At 58.5% G+C, this 21,250-nt stretch overlaps 1 protein-coding gene across 5 annotated transcripts in view; it reads left to right on the top strand.

Moving 5' to 3' along the window:
* Positions 1 to 21,250, top strand: part of ttc39b (tetratricopeptide repeat domain 39B) — a 130,026-nt gene that overhangs the window by 32,851 nt on the left and 75,925 nt on the right. The window lies entirely within an intron of this gene.

Genomic DNA, 21,250 nt, shown 5'->3' with positions numbered 1-21,250 from the left:
TTCCGCCCGTTGCATTTGTTTGTGAAGATGAGAGATTAGCTTCACCTAAAACTGAACTTTTAGACGTCAAAAGCCAAATAGCTGACTGATAATCCCATACTGTAGTGATAGGTTTCTAATATTAGTGGTTTGGATCACTGGAATGTTCAGCCTGTGAACTTGTTTTAGATATCAAGTGTTTGGTTTAGAGTTACATTTGTACATCTCCTCCCGTATTACAGTGAGGAAATGAGAAAAAACTTGCAGTTCTGTAGCAACGCTAGCATAATAAAGTGTTCCAAGGCACTTCACAGTGGTATTTATCAAGCAATATATGACAATGAGCCAATAGGGAAATATGGGAACACATAACTGAAGACATTCAAAGAGGTAGGTGTTGAGGAATGTCTTGAAGGAGGAAAGTGAGATAAGATTGGAAAGTTTTAAGGAGGAAATTCTGACTATATTTTCCCATTTATTGTTGCATTTTGACTTAACATATATTAGTTAAAATATATATGTTTACATATACAATGGAAGATATATATATAGAGCCAAAACCATTTTTACATATGGTTGTTGTTTACTGTGCACTGCCAGTAGCTTAAGGGGTGCAATCTAGTCTGGATGCCTTCATAGACCATTCAGGTAAACTGCAGGTTGGATTGGACAGGGAGCCTTTCCTGGCTTCGCAGAGTAGTTCAAATTTGTTTTTAATAATAATTACTTGTAGTTAACAGCCATACTTGCTGCTGAAAAATCCTAAGTGGCACAATCCCATAATGTCCTGACATCCATCAAGAACAAATTTTGTATAGATCTTCAACAGGAGAACCAGGCTCTCTATTTAGTCTTTAGGGTTATTAGTCACTTATGCAGTATACAAACTTGTTGGACTTTGTGACAATTTTATGCTTGAAGAGATGGGCATAACACATCAAGTGCCGAAATGTTGGGTTCCTAACCAAAAACTTACAATCCAGCTGCACTTGCCTCTAATGGGCGATTTAATCTGGAGGGTGGATGCTGGCAAGATTGAGCTTAACCCAAAGATTAGTAAAAATGACTGTTCAGTTCCTGCTGTGTCTAGAGATGAGGTTGTTTCAGACGGCTGGAGTGAACTGCCTGGGAAATAGTGGAAGTGTTTTGTTCTATTTCTGCCAACTGTTCTGGCCCAGTTGGGGGGGAACTGATTTCTTTCCATATCCCACTCCTCAGCTGGGCACAACAAAGTTTAAACTTGAAAAAGGTGGTATTTTCCATATATGTTTGCTGTTGGCGATCACTTTCAAATGAGTATGATTGTCCACTGAGGAAATTCCATGTCACTGGCCAAGGTTTCTGTGGGTCCTTGTCTGGCTAATAAGTCTGAGTCTAGAGCCATATCTCCGACCACACATTTAGCAGGTGTTTCTGGGAGGTGGAGTTGATTCTTGGCCTTGAGATCAAAGATATTCCTTTCTCTGCTTCCTTTTCTGTACTTTCTCTTGCTGAATGGAGTTCTCAGAGAATTAGAACATAGAACATAGAAAAGTACAGCACAGAACAGACCCTTAGGCCCACGATGTTGTGCCGAGACTTAATCCTAATGTAAGATATAGTAACTTAACCTACGCACCCCTCAACTCACTGCTATCCATGTGCATGTCCAGCAGTTGCTTAAATGTCCCCAATAACTTTGCTTCCACCACCACAGCTGGCAACGCATTCCATGCATTCACAACTCGCTGTGTAAAGAATTGTGTCCCTTCATACAGGAGCTTCCTTCAAGTTGTTTTTTGCTGAACGAGGCCCTCCCACATATTGACAAATGTGTTGCATTTCATGAGGGAAGCCTTCAGGGAGTCTTTTAAATTCTTCATGCAGTCATAAAGTTACACAGCACGGAAATAGATTGATGAAACATTTCTGATGAAGGGCATATGCCTGAAATGTCGACTCTCCTGCTCCACAGATGCTGCCTGACCTGCTGTGCTTTTCTAGTGCCACACCTTTTGACTCAAAGTACATGGCCAGCTGTGGTGTAAAATTATGTCCCAATACATGTGTGAATCATAATGTAACACATGTATTGGGCCAAGCAGTGGAATGTGGTGAAAGGGTTAAAATTGTGTCCCAATACATGTGTGAATCTAACCGAAAATGGAAGGTGTCGCTTAGTCCCGTGTGAATCTTATTACACACCTTCCCGTGTGAATCTTCTTATCTGTATGTGACCAGAATGGAATGTGTTTTTCAGCCTTGCTCTGCTGTTCACATGAATGTTTAGATCTCGAAAAGAGTATATCAGCTGGAAAAGTCTCCAGTTCGGTAGAGTCTGCTCCGGGGTTGCGTTTAACCGCCGAGCGTGGGTTGTTGGCAACCGCTCTACGAGAACTGACGGCTCCCAGTTCCGGTAACACGTAGAGTGAGTATAAACCAGACCCGTTGTAAGTACGAGACCTGGTTGTGGCGACGCTGCGGGGAATAAAACACTTATATTCTAGCAGACTCGCCTCTTGGCTGTTTGTTCTGTGTCAGACTACTTTCCTGCGAGCCTGGTCCTTGACCTTGAGAATTTTTTTAAAACACCAGCCCAGTGGAGTTGCTTTTGGATGGTCATGGCCTCAATGCTACTGCTATTGGTTGCTTAAAGGATGCTGACATTAGTACACCTGTCCTCCTAACTGATTTGGAGAATCCATCTCAAACACCATTGATGGTACTATTCCAGGGCCGTGAGGTGGGAATCATACATAGCCCAAGTTTCAGAACCGTACAGAAGAGTTGGAAAGATAAACAGAGTTGTTATCTCTGGTTTGATACCCGTGCCACATGCTAGTGAAGCGAGGAATAGGGAGAGAGCAGAGCTGAACACGTGGCTGCAGGGATGGTGCAGGAGGGTGGATTTTGGGTTCTTGGATAACTGGAGCTCATTCTGGGGAAGATGGGACCTCTACAAACAGGATGGCCTTCAGCTGAACCAGAGGAGTACCAATATCCTGGCGTGGAAATTTGCTAATGTTCTTTGAGGGGAGGGGGGGGGATGCGGTTTAAACTAATGCAGCAGGGGAATGGGAACCTAAATTGTAGTTATAGTTTACAGGAGGTTGAGAGTATTGAGGTCAGGGATAGGTTTACAAGGTTGCAAGAGGGCACAGGCAATCAGGACGTTGGTTTGAAATGTGTGTACTTCAGTGCCAGGAGCATCTGGAATAAGGTGGGATTACTTGCAGAATGGGTTGGTACCTGGGATTTCGATGTTGTGGCCATTTCAGAGACATGGCTAGAGGAGGGACAGGAATGGTTGTTGCAGATTCTGGGATTTAGATATTTCAGCAAGAACAGAGAAGATGGTAGAAGAGGTGGGGGTGTGGCATTGTTAACCAAAGGTAGTATTACAGCAGCTGAGATAAGGTTTGAGGACTCATCCACTGAGGTACTTTAGGCTGAGGTTAGAAACTGGAAAGGAGAGGTCACCCTGTTGAGAGTTTTCTATTGGCCTCCAGATTTTTCCAGGGATGTAGAGTAAAGGGTAACAAAGATGATTCTCGATAGGAGCAAGAGTAATAGGATAGTTGTTATGGGGGACTTTAACTGCCCCAACATTGACTGGGATTATTATAGTTCAAGTAGTTTAGGTGAGTCAGTTTTTGTTCGATGTGTGCAGGAGGGTATTCTGACACAGTACGTAGACAGGCCAACAGGGGCAGTGCCATATTGGATTTGGTACCAGGGAATGAACCCGGCCAGGTGTTAGAGGTAGGTGAGCACTTATCGATAGTGACCATAATTTGGTTATGTTTACAATTGCAATGGGCAGGGATAGGTATGGACTGTAGGGAAAGATGGGGGAGAGGCAATTATGATGCGATTAGGCAAGATTTAGGATGCATAGGATGGGGAAGGAAACTGCAGGGGATGGACACACTTGAAATGTGGACCTTATTCAAGGAACAGCTACTTGTCGGTCCTTGATAAGTATATACCTATCAGACAGGGAGGTAGTTGTCAAGAGAGGGAGTCATGGTTTACTAAAGAAGTTGAAGCTCTTATCAAGAGGAAGAGGAAAGCTTATGTGAGGATGAGGCGTGAAGGCTAAATTCGTGGGATTGAGACTTAGAAGTTAGCCAGAAAAGATCTAAGTTGCTGGCAGATAGGATCAAGGAGAATCATAATGCCTTCTATAGGTATATCAGGAATAAAAGAATGATTAGACTAAGATTAGAGTCAATCAAAGATAGTAGTGGAAAGTTGTGTGTGGAATCTGAGGACATAGGGGAAGCGCTTAATGACTACTTTTCATCAGTATTCACATTGGAAAAGGGCAATGTTAGTGAGAATATGGAGATACAAGTTCCAAGATTAGATGTGATTGAGATTGACAAAGAGGAGGGTTTAGTAATTTTCGAAGATCTGAAAATCGATAAGACCCCAGGGTTGGATGGGATTTATTCTTGGATTCTCTGGGAAACTAGGGAGGGGATTGCAGAGCGTTTGGCTTTGATCTTTATGACATCATTGTCAATAGGAGTAGTGCCAGAAGACTGGAGGATAGCAAATGTTGTTCCCTTGTTTAAGAAGGGGAGTCGGGACAACCCTAATAATTGTAGGCCAGTGAGCCTTACTTTGCTTGTGGATAAGGTGTTGGAAAAGGTTATAAGAGATAGAATTTATTATCATCTGGAAAGGAATAATTTAATAGGGATAGTCAGCACAGTTTGATGAAGGGTAAGTCGTGCCTCACTAACCCTATTGAGTTCTTCGAGAAGGTGACAAAACAGATGGATGAGAGATAAGGTGGTTGATGTGGTGTATATGGACTTCGGTAAGGCATTTGATAAGGTTTCACATGGTAGGCTATTGCACAAAAGAAGAGGTTTTGGGAATGAAGGTGATTTAGCAGTTTGGATTGGAAATTAGCTAGCTGAAAGAAGACAGAGGGTGGTGGTTGATGGGAAATGTTCATCCTGGAGCTCAGTTACCAGTGGTGAGCTGCAAGGATCGGTTTTGGGGCAACACTCTTCCCCACCAATACTCTTCCCCCCACATTCTTCCCCTCCCAACACTCTTTCTCCCCCACACTCTTTCTCCCCCACCCTTTTTCTCCCCCACACTCTTTCTCCCCCCACACTTCTCCCCCACGCTCTTCCCCCAACAGTCTTTCTCCCCCACCCTCTTTCTCCCCCACACTTCCTCCCCACACTTCCTCCCCACACTCTTTCCCCCACACTCTTTCTCAACCACATTCTTTTTCCCCCACACTCTTTTCCTCCCACACTCTTTTCCTCCCACACTCTTTCCCCCCACACTCTTTCCCCCCACACTCTTTCCCCCCGCACTCTTTCCCCCCACACTCTTTCCCCCCGCACTCTTTCCCCCCGCACTCTTTCCCCCCGCACTCTTTCTCCCCGCACTCTTTCTCCCCGCACTTTTTCCCGCCGCACTCTTTCCCCCCGCACTCTTTCCCCCCGCACTCTTTCCCCCCGCACTCTTTCCCCCCGCACGCTTTCCCCCCGCACGCTTTCCCCCCGCACGCTTTCCCCCCGCACTCTTTCCCCCGCACTCTTTCCCCCCTGCACTCTTTCCCCCCTGCACTCTTTCCCCCCTGCACTCTTTCCCACCTACACTCTTTTCCCCCAGCACTCTTTTCCCCCAGCACTCTTTTCCCCCAACACTCTTTTCCCCAGCACTCTTTTCCCCCACCACTCTTGCCCCCCCAGCACTCTACCCCCCACACTTTTTCCCCTACACACTTTTTCCCCCACACTCTTTCTCCCCCATACTCTTCCCCCCCACACTCTTCCCCCCCACACTCTTTCACCCCTGACATTCTTCCCCACCAATACTCTTCCCCTCACACTTTTCCCACCCTGCACATCCCCCCCACAATCTTCCTCCCCGACTATCTTTCTCTCCCACTCTCTTCCCCCAGCACTCTTCCCCCCCAGCACTCTTCCCCCCAGCACTCTTCCCCCCAGCACTCTTCCCCCCAGCACTCTTCCCCCAGCACTCTTCCCCCCCAGCACTCTTCCCCCCAGCACTCTTCCCCCCAGCACTCTTCCCCCCAGCACTCTTCCCCCCAACACTCTTTCCCCCAACACTCTTCCCCCCAATACTCTTCCCCCCAATACTCTTCCCCCCAACACTCTTCCCCCCAACACTCTTCTCTACAACACTCTTTGCTCCCAACACTCTTTCTCCCCCACACTCTTTCCCCCAACACGCTTCCCCCCCACACGCTTCCCCCAACATGCTTCCACCCCACAAGCTCGCCCACATACACTCATCTCCTCCCCACACTCTTCTCCCTCCATACTCTTCTCGCTCCGCACTCTTCTCCCCCGCACTCTTCTCCCCTCGCACTCTTCCCCCCGCGCACTCTTCCACCCCCACACTCTTCTCGCTCCGCACTCTTCTCCCCCGCACTCTTCCACCCCCACACTCTTCTCCCCTCCACACTCTTCTCACCCCCACACACCTCTCCCCCCGCACTTTTCTCCCCCCGCACTCTTCTCTCCTCCCGCGCTCTTCTCCCCTCCCGCGCTCTTCTCCCCTCCCGCACTCTCCCCCCCCGCACTCTCCCCCCCACGCACTCTCCCCCCCCCGCACTCTTTCCCCCCCGCACTCTTCTCCCCAGCACTATTCTCCCCCGCACTCTTCTCCCCCCGCACTCTTCTCCGCCGCACTCTTCTCCCTCCGCACTCTTCTCCCTCCGCACTCTTCTCCCCCCACACTCTTCTTCCCCCCCACATTCATCTCCCCCCGCACTCTTCTCCCCCCGCACTCTTCTCCCCCCGCACTCTTCTCCCTCTGCACTCTTCTCCCCCTGCACTCTTCTCCCCCCGCACTCTTCTCCCCCTGCACTCTTCTCCCCCCACACTCTTCTCCCCCGCACTCTTCTCCCTCCGCACTCTTCTCCCCCCGCACTCTTCTCCCCCGCACTCTTCACCCCCTGCACTCTTCTCCCCCGCACTCTTCTCCCCCCACACTCTTCTCCCCCGCACTCTTCTCCCTCCACACTCTTCTCCCCCGCACTCTTCTTCCCACCCGCACTCTTCTCCCCCCACACTCTTCTCCCCCCGCACTCTTCTCCCCCGCACTCTTCTCCCCCACACAGACTTCTCCCCCCGCACTCTTCTCCCCTCGCACTCTTCCCCCGCACACTTCCTCCCCTCCACACTCTTCTCTCCCCGCAGTCTTCTCCCCTCGCACTTTCCCCCCCGCACTCTTCTCCCCCCTGCACTCTTCTCCCCCCGCACTCTTCTCCCCTCCACACTCTTCTCCCCCCGCACTCTTCTCCCCCCCGCACTCTTCTCCCCCCGCACTCTTCTCCCCCCTGCACTCTTCTCCCCCCGCACTCTTCTCCCCTCCACACTCTTCTCCCCCCGGACTCTTCTCCCCCCTGCACTCTTCTCCCCCCGCACTCTTCTCCCCTCCACACTCTTCTCCCCCCGCACTCTTCTCCCCCCGCACTCTTCTCCCCCCCACACTCTTCTCCCCCCCGCACTCTTCCACCCCCACACTCTTCTCCCCCCTGCACTCTACTCCCCTCCGCACTCTTCTCCCATCGCACTCTTCTCCACCCGCACGCTTTTCCCCTCCCTCGCTCTTCTCCCCTCGCACTTTCCCCCCCGCACTCTTCTCCCCTCGCACTCTTCCCCCCCCACACTCTTCTCTCCCCGCAGTCTTCTCCCCCCCACACTCCTCTCTCTCCGCATTCTTCTCCCCCGCACTCTTCTCCCCCGCACTCTTCTCCCCCCGCACTCTTCTCTCACCGCAGTCTTCTCCCCCCCACACTCCTCTCTCTCCGCATTCTTCCCCCCACACTCATCTTCCCCCGCACTCTTCCCCCCGCACTCTTCTCCCCACGCACTCTTTTCCCCGCACTCTTCTCCCCGCGCACTCTTCTCCCCGCGCACTCTTCTCCCCCCGCACTCTTCTCCCCCCGCACTCCTCTCCACCCGCACGCTTTTCCCCTCCCTCACTCTTCTCATCTTCTCCCCCCGCACTCTTCTCCCCCGCACGCTTTTCCCCTCCCTCACTCTTCTCCCCTCGCACTTTCCCCCCCGCACTCTTCTCCCCCGCATTCTTCTCCCCCGCACTCTTCTCCCCCCGCACTCTTTTCCCCCCGCACTCTTCTTCCCCTGCACTCTTCTCCCTTCGCAATCATCCCCCCGCACACTTCTTCCCCCCCCGCACTCTTCTCTCCCCGCACTCTTCTCTCCCCGCACTCTTCTCTCCCCGCACTCTTCTCTCCCCGCACTCTTCTCCCCCCGCACTCTTCTCTCTCCGCATTCTTCCCCCCCACACTCTTCTCCCCCCGCACTCTTCTCTCCCCGCACTCTTCTCTCCCCGCACTCTTCTCTCCCCGCACTCTTCTCCCCCGCACTCATCTCCCCCCACACTCTTCTCTCTCCGCATTCTTCCCCCCCACACTCTTCTCTCCCTGCACTCTTCTTCCCCTGCACTCTTCTCCCCCGCACTCTTCTCCCCTCGCACTCTTCTCCCCCTGCACTCTTCTCCCCCTGCACTCTTCTTCCCCCCCACACTCATCTCCCCCCGAACTCTTCTCCCCCCGCACTCTTCTCTCCCCGCACTATTCTCCCCCGCACTCTTCTCCCCCCGCACTCTTCTCCCCCCACACTCTTCTCCCCCCGCACTCTTCTTCCCCCCCACACTCATCTCCCCCTGCACTCTTCTCCCCCCGCACTCTTCTCCCCCGCACTATTCTCCCCCGCATTCTTCTCCCCCGCACTCTTCTCCCTCCACACTCTTCCCCCCCGCACTCTTCTTCCCCCCCGCACTCTTCTCCCCCGCACTCTTCTCCCCCCGCACTCTTCTCCCCCCGCACTCTTCTCCCCCGCACTCTTCTCCCCCCGCACTCTTCTTCCCCACACAGTCTTCTCCCCCACACAGACTTCTCCCCCCGCACTCTTCTCCCCTCGCACTCTTCCCCCGCACACTTCTTCCCCTCCACACACTTCTCTCCCCGCAGTCTTCTCCCCTCGCACTTTCCCCCCCGCACTCTTCTCCCCCCCGCACTCTTCTCCCCCCTGCACTCTTCTCCCCCCGCACTCTTCTCCCCCCGCACTCTTCTCTCCCCGCACTCTTCTCCCCCACACAGTCTTCTCCCCCGCATTCTTCCCCCCACACTCTTCTCCCCTCGCACTCTTCTCCCCCCGCAGCCTTCTCTCCTGCACTCTTCTCTCCCCGCACTCTTCTCTCCTGCACTCTTCTCCCCCCCGCACTCTTCCCCCCCCGCACTCTTCCACCCCCACACTCATCTTCCCTCCACACTCTTCTCCCCCCCACACTCTTCTCCCCCGCACTCTTCTCCCCTCGCACTCTCCCCCCGCACACGTCTTCCCCCCCCACACTCTTCTCTCTCCGCACTCTTCTCCCCCGCACTCTTCTTCCCCGCACTCTTCTCCCCCCGCACTCTTCTCTCTCCGCATTCTTCCCCCCCACACTCTTCTCCCCCCGCACTCTTCTCCCCTGCACTCTTCTCCCTTCGCAATCTTCCCCCCGCACACTTCTTCCCCCCCCGCACTCTTCTCTCCCCGCACTCTTCTCTCCCCGCACTCTTCTCTCCCCGCACTCTTCTCCCCCCGCACTCTTCTCCCCCCGCACTCTTCTCTCTCCGCATTCTTCCCCCCCACACTCTTCTCCCCCCGCACTCTTCTCCCATGCACTCTTCTCTCCCCGCACTCTTCTCTCCCCGCACTCTTCTCTCCCCGCACTCTTCTCCCCCGCACTCATCTCCCCCCACACTCTTCTCTCTCCGCATTCTTCCCCCCCACACTTTTCTCTCCCCGCACTCTTCTTCCCCTGCACTCTTCTCCCCCGCACTCTTCTCCCCCGCACTCTTCTCCCCTCGCACTCTTCTCCCCCGCACTCTTCTCCCCCTGCACTCTTCTTCCCCCCCACACTCATCTCCCCCCGCACTCTTCTCCCCCCGCACTCTTCTCTCCCCGCACTATTCTCCCCCGCACTATTCTCCCCCGCACTCTTCTCCTCCCACACTCTTCTCCCCCTGCACTCTTCTCCCCCCGCACTCTTCTTCCCCCCCACACTCATCTCCCCTTGCACTCTTCTCCCCCCGCACTCTTCTCCCTCCACACTCTTCTCCCCCACACTCATCTTCCCCCCCGCACTCCTCTCCCCCGCACTCTTCTCCCCCCGCACTCTTCCCCCCAGCACTCTTCCCCCCAGCACTCTTCCCCCCAACACTCTTTCCCCCAACACTCTTCCCCCCAATACTCTTCCCCCCAATACTCTTCCCCCCAACACTCTTCCCCCCAACACTCTTCTCTACAACACTCTTTGCTCCCAACACTCTTTCTCCCCCACACTCTTTCCCCCAACACGCTTCCCCCCCACACGCTTCCCCCAACATGCTTCCACCCCACAAGCTCGCCCACATACACTCATCTCCTCCCCACACTCTTCTCCCTCCATACTCTTCTCGCTCCGCACTCTTCTCCCCCGCACTCTTCTCCCCTCGCACTCTTCCCCCCGCACACGTCTTCCCCCCCCACACTCTTCTCTCTCCGCACTCTTCTCCCCCGCACTCTTCTTCCCCGCACTCTTCTCCCCCCGCACTCTTCTCTCTCCGCATTCTTCCCCCCCACACTCTTCTCCCCCCGCACTCTTCTCCCCTGCACTCTTCTCCCTTCGCAATCTTCCCCCCGCACACTTCTTCCCCCCCCGCACTCTTCTCTCCCCGCACTCTTCTCTCCCCGCACTCTTCTCTCCCCGCACTCTTCTCCCCCCGCACTCTTCTCCCCCCGCACTCTTCTCTCTCCGCATTCTTCCCCCCCACACTCTTCTCCCCCCGCACTCTTCTCCCATGCACTCTTCTCTCCCCGCACTCTTCTCTCCCCGCACTCTTCTCTCCCCGCACTCTTCTCCCCCGCACTCATCTCCCCCCACACTCTTCTCTCTCCGCATTCTTCCCCCCCACACTTTTCTCTCCCCGCACTCTTCTTCCCCTGCACTCTTCTCCCCCGCACTCTTCTCCCCCGCACTCTTCTCCCCTCGCACTCTTCTCCCCCGCACTCTTCTCCCCCTGCACTCTTCTTCCCCCCCACACTCATCTCCCCCCGCACTCTTCTCCCCCCGCACTCTTCTCTCCCCGCACTATTCTCCCCCGCACTATTCTCCCCCGCACTCTTCTCCTCCCACACTCTTCTCCCCCTGCACTCTTCTCCCCCCGCACTCTTCTTCCCCCCCACACTCATCTCCCCTTGCACTCTTCTCCCCCCGCACTCTTCTCCCTCCACACTCTTCTCCCCCACACTCATCTTCCCCCCCGCACTCCTCTCCCCCGCACTCTTCTCCCCCCGCACTCTTCCCCCCAGCACTCTTCCCCCCAGCACTCTTCCCCCCAACACTCTTTCCCCCAACACTCTTCCCCCCAATACTCTTCCCCCCAATACTCTTCCCCCCAACACTCTTCCCCCCAACACTCTTCTCTACAACACTCTTTGCTCCCAACACTCTTTCTCCCCCACACTCTTTCCCCCAACACGCTTCCCCCCCACACGCTTCCCCCAACATGCTTCCACCCCACAAGCTCGCCCACATACACTCATCTCCTCCCCACACTCTTCTCCCTCCATACTCTTCTCGCTCCGCACTCTTCTCCCCCGCACTCTTCTCCCCTCGCACTCTTCCCCCCGCGCACTCTTCCACCCCCACACTCTTCTCGCTCCGCACTCTTCTCCCCCGCACTCTTCCACCCCCACACTCTTCTCCCCTCCACACTCTTCTCACCCCCACACACCTCTCCCCCCGCACTTTTCTCCCCCCGCACTCTTCTCTCTCCGCATTCTTCCCCCCCACACTCTTCTCCCCCCGCACTCTTCTCCCCTGCACTCTTCTCCCTTCGCAATCTTCCCCCCGCACACTTCTTCCCCCCCCGCACTCTTCTCTCCCCGCACTCTTCTCTCCCCGCACTCTTCTCTCCCCGCACTCTTCTCCCCCCGCACTCTTCTCCCCCCGCACTCTTCTCTCTCCGCATTCTTCCCCCCCACACTCTTCTCCCCCCGCACTCTTCTCCCATGCACTCTTCTCTCCCCGCACTCTTCTCTCCCCGCACTCTTCTCTCCCCGCACTCTTCTCCCCCGCACTCATCTCCCCCCACACTCTTCTCTCTCCGCATTCTTCCCCCCCACACTTTTCTCTCCCCGCACTCTTCTTCCCCTGCACTCTTCTCCCCCGCACTCTTCTCCCCCGCACTCTTCTCCCCTCGCACTCTTCTCCCCCGCACTCTTCTCCCCCTGCACTCTTCTTCCCCCCCACACTCATCTCCCCCCGCACTCTTCTCCCCCCGCACTCTTCTCTCCCCGCACTATTCTCCCCCGCACTATTCTCCCCCGCACTCTTCTCCTCCCACACTCTTCTCCCCCTGCACTCTTCTCCCCCCGCACTCTTCTTCCCCCCCACACTCATCTCCCCTTGCACTCTTCTCCCCCCGCACTCTTCTCCCTCCACACTCTTCTCCCCCACACTCATCTTCCCCCCCGCACTCCTCTCCCCCGCACTCTTCTCCCCCCGCACTCTTCCCCCCAGCACTCTTCCCCCCAGCACTCTTCCCCCCAACACTCTTTCCCCCAACACTCTTCCCCCCAATACTCTTCCCCCCAATACTCTTCCCCCCAACACTCTTCCCCCCAACACTCTTCTCTACAACACTCTTTGCTCCCAACACTCTTTCTCCCCCACACTCTTTCCCCCAACACGCTTCCCCCCCACACGCTTCCCCCAACATGCTTCCACCCCACAAGCTCGCCCACATACACTCATCTCCTCCCCACACTCTTCTCCCTCCATACTCTTCTCGCTCCGCACTCTTCTCCCCCGCACTCTTCTCCCCTCGCACTCTTCCCCCCGCGCACTCTTCCACCCCCACACTCTTCTCGCTCCGCACTCTTCTCCCCCGCACTCTTCCACCCCCACACTCTTCTCCCCTCCACACTCTTCTCACCCCCACACACCTCTCCCCCCGCACTTTTCTCCCCCCGCACTCTTCTCTCCTCCCGCGCTCTTCTCCCCTCCCGCGCTCTTCTCCCCTCCCGCACTCTCCCCCCCCGCACTCTCCCCCCCACGCACTCTCCCCCCCCCGCACTCTTTCCCCCCCGCACTCTTCTCCCCAGCACTATTCTCCCCCGCACTCTTCTCCCCCCGCACTCTTCTCCGCCGCACTCTTCTCCCTCCGCACTCTTCTCCCTCCGCACTCTTCTCCCCCCACACTCTTCTTCCCCCCCACATTCATCTCCCCCCGCACTCTTCTCCCCCCGCACTCTTCTCCCCCCGCACTCTTCTCCCTCTGCACTCTTCTCCCCCTGCACTCTTCTCCCCCCGCACTCTTCTCCCCCTGCACTCTTCTCCCCCCACACTCTTCTCCCCCGCACTCTTCTCCCTCCGCACTCTTCTCCCCCCGCACTCTTCTCCCCCGCACTCTTCACCCCCTGCACTCTTCTCCCCCGCACTCTTCTCCCCCCACACTCTTCTCCCCCGCACTCTTCTCCCTCCACACTCTTCTCCCCCGCACTCTTCTTCCCACCCGCACTCTTCTCCCCCGCACTCTTCTCCCCCCACACTCTTCTCCCCCCGCACTCTTCTCCCCCGCACTCTTCTCCCCCACACAGACTTCTCCCCCCGCACTCTTCTCCCCTCGCACTCTTCCCCCGCACACTTCCTCCCCTCCACACTCTTCTCTCCCCGCAGTCTTCTCCCCTCGCACTTTCCCCCCCGCACTCTTCTCCCCCCTGCACTCTTCTCCCCCCGCACTCTTCTCCCCTCCACACTCTTCTCCCCCCGCACTCTTCTCCCCCGCACTCTTCTCCCCCACACAGACTTCTCCCCCCGCACTCTTCTCCCCTCGCACTCTTCCCCCGCACACTTCCTCCCCTCCACACTCTTCTCTCCCCGCAGTCTTCTCCCCTCGCACTTTCCCCCCCGCACTCTTCTCCCCCCTGCACTCTTCTCCCCCCCGCACTCTTCTCCCCCCGCACTCTTCTCCCCCCTGCACTCTTCTCCCCCCGCACTCTTCTCCCCTCCACACTCTTCTCCCCCCGGACTCTTCTCCCCCCTGCACTCTTCTCCCCCCGCACTCTTCTCCCCTCCACACTCTTCTCCCCCCGCACTCTTCTCCCCCCGCACTCTTCTCCCCCCCGCACTCTTCTCCCCCCCGCACTCTTCCACCCCCACACTCTTCTCCCCCCTGCACTCTACTCCCCTCCGCACTCTTCTCCCATCGCACTCTTCTCCACCCGCACGCTTTTCCCCTCCCTCGCTCTTCTCCCCTCGCACTTTCCCCCCCGCACTCTTCTCCCCTCGCACTCTTCCCCCCCCACACTCTTCTCTCCCCGCAGTCTTCTCCCCCCCACACTCCTCTCTCTCCACATTCTTCCCCCCACACTCTTTTCCCCCTGCACTCTTCTCCCCCTGCACTCTTCTCCCCCTGCACTCTTCTCCCCCTGCACACTTCTCCCCCCGCACTCTTCCCCCCCGCACTCTTCTCCCCCTGCACTCTTCTCCCCCCCGCACTCTTCTCCCCCGCACTATTCTCCCCCGCAGTCTTCTCCCCCCACACTCTTCTCCCCCTGCACTCTTCACCCCCCGCACTCTTCTCCCCCTGCACTCTTCTCCCCCCGCACTCATCTCCCCCCACACTCTTCTCTCTCCGCATTCTTCCCCCCCACACTCTTCTCCCCCCCGCACTCTTCCCCCCCCGCACTCTTCCACCCCCACACTCTTCTCCCCTCGCACTCTCCCCCCGCACACGTCTTCCCCCCCCACACTCTTCTCTCTCCGCATTCTTCTCCCCCGCACTCTTCTCCCCCGCACTCTTCTCCCCCCGCACTCTTCTCTCACCGCAGTCTTCTCCCCCCCCACACTCCTCTCTCTCCGCATTCTTCCCCCCACACTCATCTTCCCCCGCACTCTTCCCCCCGCACTCTTCTCCCCACGCACTCTTTTCCCCGCACTCTTCTCCCCGCGCACTCTTCTCCCCGCGCACTCTTCTCCCCCCGCACTCTTCTCCCCCCGCACTCCTCTCCACCCGCACGCTTTTCCCCTCCCTCACTCTTCTCATCTTCTCCCCCCGCACTCTTCTCCCCCGCACGCTTTTCCCCTCCCTCACTCTTCTCCCCTCGCACTTTCCCCCCCGCACTCTTCTCCCCCGCACTCTTCTCCCCCGCACTCTTCTCCCCCCGCACTCTTTTCCCCCCGCACTCTTCTTCCCCTGCACTCTTCTCCCTTCGCAATCATCCCCCCGCACACTTCTTCCCCCCCCGCACTCTTCTCTCCCCGCACTCTTCTCTCCCCGCACTCTTCTCTCCCCGCACTCTTCTCTCCCCGCACTCTTCTCCCCCCGCACTCTTCTCTCTCCGCATTCTTCCCCCCCACACTCTTCTCCCCCCGCACTCTTCTCTCCCCGCACTCTTCTCTCCCCACACTCTTCTCTCCCCGCACTCTTCTCCCCCGCACTCATCTCCCCCCACACTCTTCTCTCTCCGCATTCTTCCCCCCCACACTCTTCTCTCCCTGCACTCTTCTTCCCCTGCACTCTTCTCCCCCGCACTCTTCTCCCCTCGCACTCTTCTCCCCCGCACTCTTCTCCCCCTGCACTCTTCTTCCCCCCCACACTCATCTCCCCCCGAACTCTTCTCCCCCCGCACTCTTCTCTCCCCGCACTATTCTCCCCCGCACTCTTCTCCCCCCGCACTCTTCTCCCCCCACACTCTTCTCCCCCCGCACTCTTCTTCCCCCCCACACTCATCTCCCCCTGCACTCTTCTCCCCCCGCACTCTTCTCCCCCGCACTATTCTCCCCCGCATTCTTCTCCCCCGCACTCTTCTCCCTCCACACTCTTCCCCCCCGCACTCTTCTTCCCCCCCGCACTCTTCTCCCCCGCACTCTTCTCCACCCGCACTCTTCTCCCCCCGCACTCTTCTCCCCCGCACTCTTCTCCCCCCGCACTCTTCTCCCCCACACAGTCTTCTCCCCCACACAGACTTCTCCCCCCGCACTCTTCTCCCCTCGCACTCTTCCCCCGCACACTTCTTCCCCTCCACACACTTCTCTCCCCGCAGTCTTCTCCCCTCGCACTTTCCCCCCCGCACTCTTCTCCTCCCCGCACTCTTCTCCCCCCTGCACTCTTCTCCCCCCGCACTCTTCTCCCCCCGCACTCTTCTCTCCCCGCACTCTTCTCCCCCACACAGTCTTCTCCCCCGCATTCTTCCCCCCACACTCTTCTCCCCTCGCACTCTTCTCCCCCCGCAGCCTTCTCTCCTGCACTCTTCTCTCCCCGCACTCTTCTCTCCTGCACTCTTCTCCCCCCCGCACTCTTCCCCCCCCGCACTCTTCCACCCCCACACTCATCTTCCCTCCACACTCTTCTCCCCCCCACACTCTTCTCCCCCGCACTCTTCTCCCCTCGCACTCTCCCCCCGCACACGTCTTCCCCCCCCACACTCTTCTCTCTCCGCACTCTTCTCCCCCGCACTCTTCTTCCCCGCACTCTTCTCCCCCCGCACTCTTCTCTCTCCGCATTCTTCCCCCCCACACTCTTCTCCCCCCGCACTCTTCTCCCCTGCACTCTTCTCCCTTCGCAATCTTCCCCCCGCACACTTCTTCCCCCCCCGCACTCTTCTCTCCCCGCACTCTTCTCTCCCCGCACTCTTCTCTCCCCGCACTCTTCTCCCCCCGCACTCTTCTCCCCCCGCACTCTTCTCTCTCCGCATTCTTCCCCCCCACACTCTTCTCCCCCCGCACTCTTCTCCCATGCACTCTTCTCTCCCCGCACTCTTCTCTCCCCGCACTCTTCTCTCCCCGCACTCTTCTCCCCCGCACTCATCTCCCCCCACACTCTTCTCTCTCCGCATTCTTCCCCCCCACACTTTTCTCTCCCCGCACTCTTCTTCCCCTGCACTCTTCTCCCCCGCACTCTTCTCCCCCGCACTCTTCTCCCCTCGCACTCTTCTCCCCCGCACTCTTCTCCCCCTGCACTCTTCTTCCCCCCCACACTCATCTCCCCCCGCACTCTTCTCCCCCCGCACTCTTCTCTCCCCGCACTATTCTCCCCCGCACTATTCTCCCCCGCACTCTTCTCCTCCCACACTCTTCTCCCCCTGCACTCTTCTCCCCCCGCACTCTTCTTCCCCCCCACACTCATCTCCCCTTGCACTCTTCTCCCCCCGCACTCTTCTCCCCCGCACTATTCTCCCCCGCACTATTCTCCCCCGCACTCTTCTCCCCCGCACTCTTCTCCCCCCGCACTCTTCTCCCCCGCACTCTTCTCCCCCCGCACTCTTCTCCCCCACACAGTCTTCTCCCCCACACAGACTTCTCCCCCCGCACTCTTCTCCCCTTGCACTCTTCTCCCCCTGCACTCTTCTCCCCCCGCACTCTTCTTCCCCCCCACACTCATCTTCCCCCCCGCACTCCTCTCCCCCGCACTCTTCTCCCCCCGCACTCTTCTCCCCCGCACTCTTCTCCCCCCGCACTCTTCTCCCCCACACAGTCTTCTCCCCCACACAGACTTCTCCCCCCGCACTCTTCTCCCCTTGCACTCTTCCCCCGCACACTTCTCTCCCCGCACTATTCTCCCCCGCACTATTCTCCTCCCACACTCTTCTCCCCCTGCACTCTTCTCCCCCCGCACTCTTCTTCCCCCCCACACTCATCTTCCCCCCCGCACTCCTCTCCCCCGCACTCTTCTCCCCCCGCACTCTTCTCCCCCGCACTCTTCTCCCCCCGCACTCTTCTCCCCCACACAGTCTTCTCCCCCACACAGACTTCTCCCCCCGCACTCTTCTCCCCTTGCACTCTTCCCCCGCACACTTCTCTCCCCGCACTATTCTCCCCCGCACTATTCTCCCCCGCACTCTTCTCCCCCCACACTCTTCTCCCCCGCACTCTTCTCCCCCCGCACTCTTCTTCCCCCCCACACTCATCTCCCCCTGCACTCATCTCCCCCCGCACTCTTCTCCCCCCGCACTCTTCTCTCCCCGCACTATTCTCCCCCGCACTCTTCTCCCCCCGCACTCTTCTTCCCCCCCACACTCATCTCCCCCTGCACTCATCTCCCCCCGCACTCTTCTCCCCCCACACTCTTCTCCCCCGCACTCTTCTCCCCCCGCACTCTTCTCCCCCACACAGTCTTCTCCCCCACACAGACTTCTCCCCCCGCACTCTTCTCCCCTCGCACTCTTCCCCCGCACACTTCTCTCCCCGCACTATTCTCCCCCGCACTATTCTCCCCCGCACTCTTCTCCCCCCACACTCTTCTCCCCCGCACTCTTCTCCCCCCGCACTCTTCTTCCCCCCCACACTCATCTCCCCCTGCACTCATCTCCCCCCGCACTCTTCTCCCCCCGCACTCTTCTCCCCCCGCACTTTTCTCCACCCGCACGCTTTTCCCCTCCCTCACTCTTCTCCCCTCGCACTTTCCCCCCCGCACTCTTCTCCCCCGCACTCTTCTCCCCCCGCACTCTTTTCCCCCCGCACTCTTCTTCCCCTGCACTCTTCTCCCTTCGCAATCTTACCCCCGCACACTTCTTCCCCCCCCACACTCTTCTCTCCCCGCACTCTTCTCCCCCCGCACTCTTCTCTCCCCGCACTCTTCTCCCCCCGCACTCTTCTCTCCCCGCACTCTTCTCTCCCCGCACTCTTCTCTCCCCGCACTCTTCACTCCCTGCACTCATCTACCCCTGCACCCTTTTCCCCCACACAGTCTTCTCTCTCCGCATTCTTCTCCCCCGCACTCTTCTCCCCTCGCACTCTTCCCCCCGCACACTTCTCTCCCCGCACTCTTCTCTCCCAGCACTGTTCTCTCCCCGCACTCATCTCCCCCCACACTCTTCTCTCTCCGCATTCTTCCCCCCCACACTCTTCTCCCCCCGCACTCTTCTCCCCCCGCACTCTTCTCCCATGCACTCTTCTCTCCCCGCACTCTTCTCTCCCCGCACTCTTCTCTCCCCGCACTCTTCTCTCCCCGCACCCATCTCCCCCCACACTCTTCTCTCTCCGCATTCTTCCCCCCCACACTCTTCTCTCCCCGCACTCTTCTCCCCCCGCACTCTTCTCCCCCCGCACTCTTCTCCCCCCGCACTTTTCTCCCCCCGCACTCTTCTCCCCCCGCACTCTTCTCCCCCCCGCACTCTTCTCTCCCCGCACTCTTCTCTCCCCGCACTCTTCACTCCCTGCACTCATCTCCCCCCGCACCCTTTTCCCCCACACAGTCTTCTCTCTCCGCATTCTTCTCCCCCCGCACTCTTCTCCCGTTGCACTCTTCCCCCCCCGCACTCTTCCACCGCCACACTCTTGTCCCCTCCACACTCTTCTCCCCCCCACATACCTCTCCCCCCGCACTCTTCTCCCCCCCACACTCTTCTCCCCTCCCGCGCTCTTCTCCCCGCCCGCACTCTTCCCCACTCGCACTCTTCCCCCCCCGCACTCCCCCCCCGCACTCTCCCCCCCACGCACTCTCCCCCCCGCACTCTTTCCCCCTCGCACTCTTTCCCCCCCCCACACTCTTCTCTCCCCGCATTCTTCCCCCCACACTCTTCTCCCCCGCACTCTTTTCCCCCGCACTCTTTTCCCCCTGCACTCTTTTCCCCCTGCACTCTTCTCCCCCTGCACTCTTCTCCCCCTGCACTCTTCTCTCCCTGCACTCTTCTCTCCCCGCACTCTTCTCCCCCCGCACTCTTCTCCCCCCGCACTCTTCTCCCCCCGCACTCTTCTCTCTCCGCATTCTTCCCCCCCACACTCTTCTCCCCCCGCACTCTTCTCCCACGCACTCTTCTCTCCCCGCACTCTTCTCTCCCCGCACTCTTCTCTCCCCGCACTCTTCTCTTCCCGCACTGTTCTCCCCCGCACTCATCTCCCCCCACACTCTTCTCTCTCCGCATTCTTCCCCCCCACACTCTTCTCCCCCGCACTCTTCTCCCCTCGCACTCTTCTCCCCCCGCACTCTTCTCCCCCCGCACTCTTCTCCCCCCGCACTCTTCTCCCCCCGCACTCTTCTCTCCCCGCACTCTTCTCTCCCCGCACTCTTCTCTCCCCGCACTCTTCACTCCCTGCACTCATCTCCCCCCGCACCCTTTTCCCCCACACAGTCTTCTCTCTCCGCATTCTTCTCCCCCGCACTCTTCTCCCCTCGCACTCTTCCCCCCGCACACTTCTCTCCCCGCACTCTTCTCCCCTGCACTCTTCTCCCTACACACTCTTCTCCCCCGCACTCTTCTTCCCCCCCGCACTCTTCTCCCCCGCACTCTTCTCCCCCGCACTCTTCTCCCCCGCACTCTTCTCCCCCGCACTCTTCTCCCCCGCACTCAGCTCCCCCCGCACTCTTCTCCCCCCGCACTCTTCTCCCCCACACAGTCTTCTCCCCCGCATTCTTCCCCCCCACACTCTTCTCCCCTCGCACTCTTCTCCCCCCGCAGTCTTCTCTCCTGCACTCTTCTCTCCTGCACTCTTCTCCCCCCCGCACTCTTCCCCCCCCGCACTCTTCCACCCCCACACTCATCTCCCCTCCACACTCTTCTCCCCCCCACACTCTTCTCCCCCGCACTCTTCTCCCCCCGCACACGTCTTCCCCCCCCACACTCTTCTCTCTCCGCATTCTTCTCCCCCGCACTCTTCTCCCCCGCACTCTTCTCCCCCCGCACTCTTCTCTCACCGCAGTCTTCTCCCCCCCCACTCCTCTCTCTCCGCATTCTTCCCCCCACACTCATCTCCCCCCGCACTCTTCTCCCCCACTCAGCCTTCTCTCTCCGCATTCTTCCCCCCCACACTCTTCTCCCGTTGCACTCTTCCCCCCCCGCACTCTTCCACCCCCGCACTCTTCCACCCCCGCACTCTTCCACCCCCGCACTCTTCCACCCGCACACTCTTGTCCCCTCCACACTCTTCTCCCCCCCACATACCTCTCCCCCCGCACTCTTCTCCCCGCCCGCATTCTTCCCCTCCCGCACTCTCCTCCCCGCACTCTCCCCCCCCCCACTCCCCCCCCCACGCACTCTTCCCCCCCGCACTCTTCTCCCCCCGCACTCTTCTCCCCGCGCACTCTTCTCCCCGCGCACTCTTCTCCCCCCGCACTCTTCTCCCCCCGCACTTTTCTCCACCCGCACGCTTTTCCCCTCCCTCACACTCCTCATCTTCTCCCCCCGCACTCTTCTCCCCCACACGCTTTTCCCCTCCCTCACTCTTCTCCCCTCGCACTTTCCCCCCCGCACTCTTCTCCCCCGCACTCTTCTCCCCCGCACTCTTCTCCCCCGCA

This window comes from Chiloscyllium plagiosum, unplaced genomic scaffold (assembly GCF_037043375.1).
Source record: "Chiloscyllium plagiosum isolate Xiang-an unplaced genomic scaffold, Cpla_swu_hap1 HiC_scaffold_2, whole genome shotgun sequence".
NCBI classification, from domain to species: Eukaryota; Metazoa; Chordata; class Chondrichthyes; order Orectolobiformes; family Hemiscylliidae; genus Chiloscyllium; species Chiloscyllium plagiosum.
The sequence above is the reverse complement of the archived record's forward strand: the minus strand, read 5'-3'. Positions and strand labels throughout refer to the sequence as shown.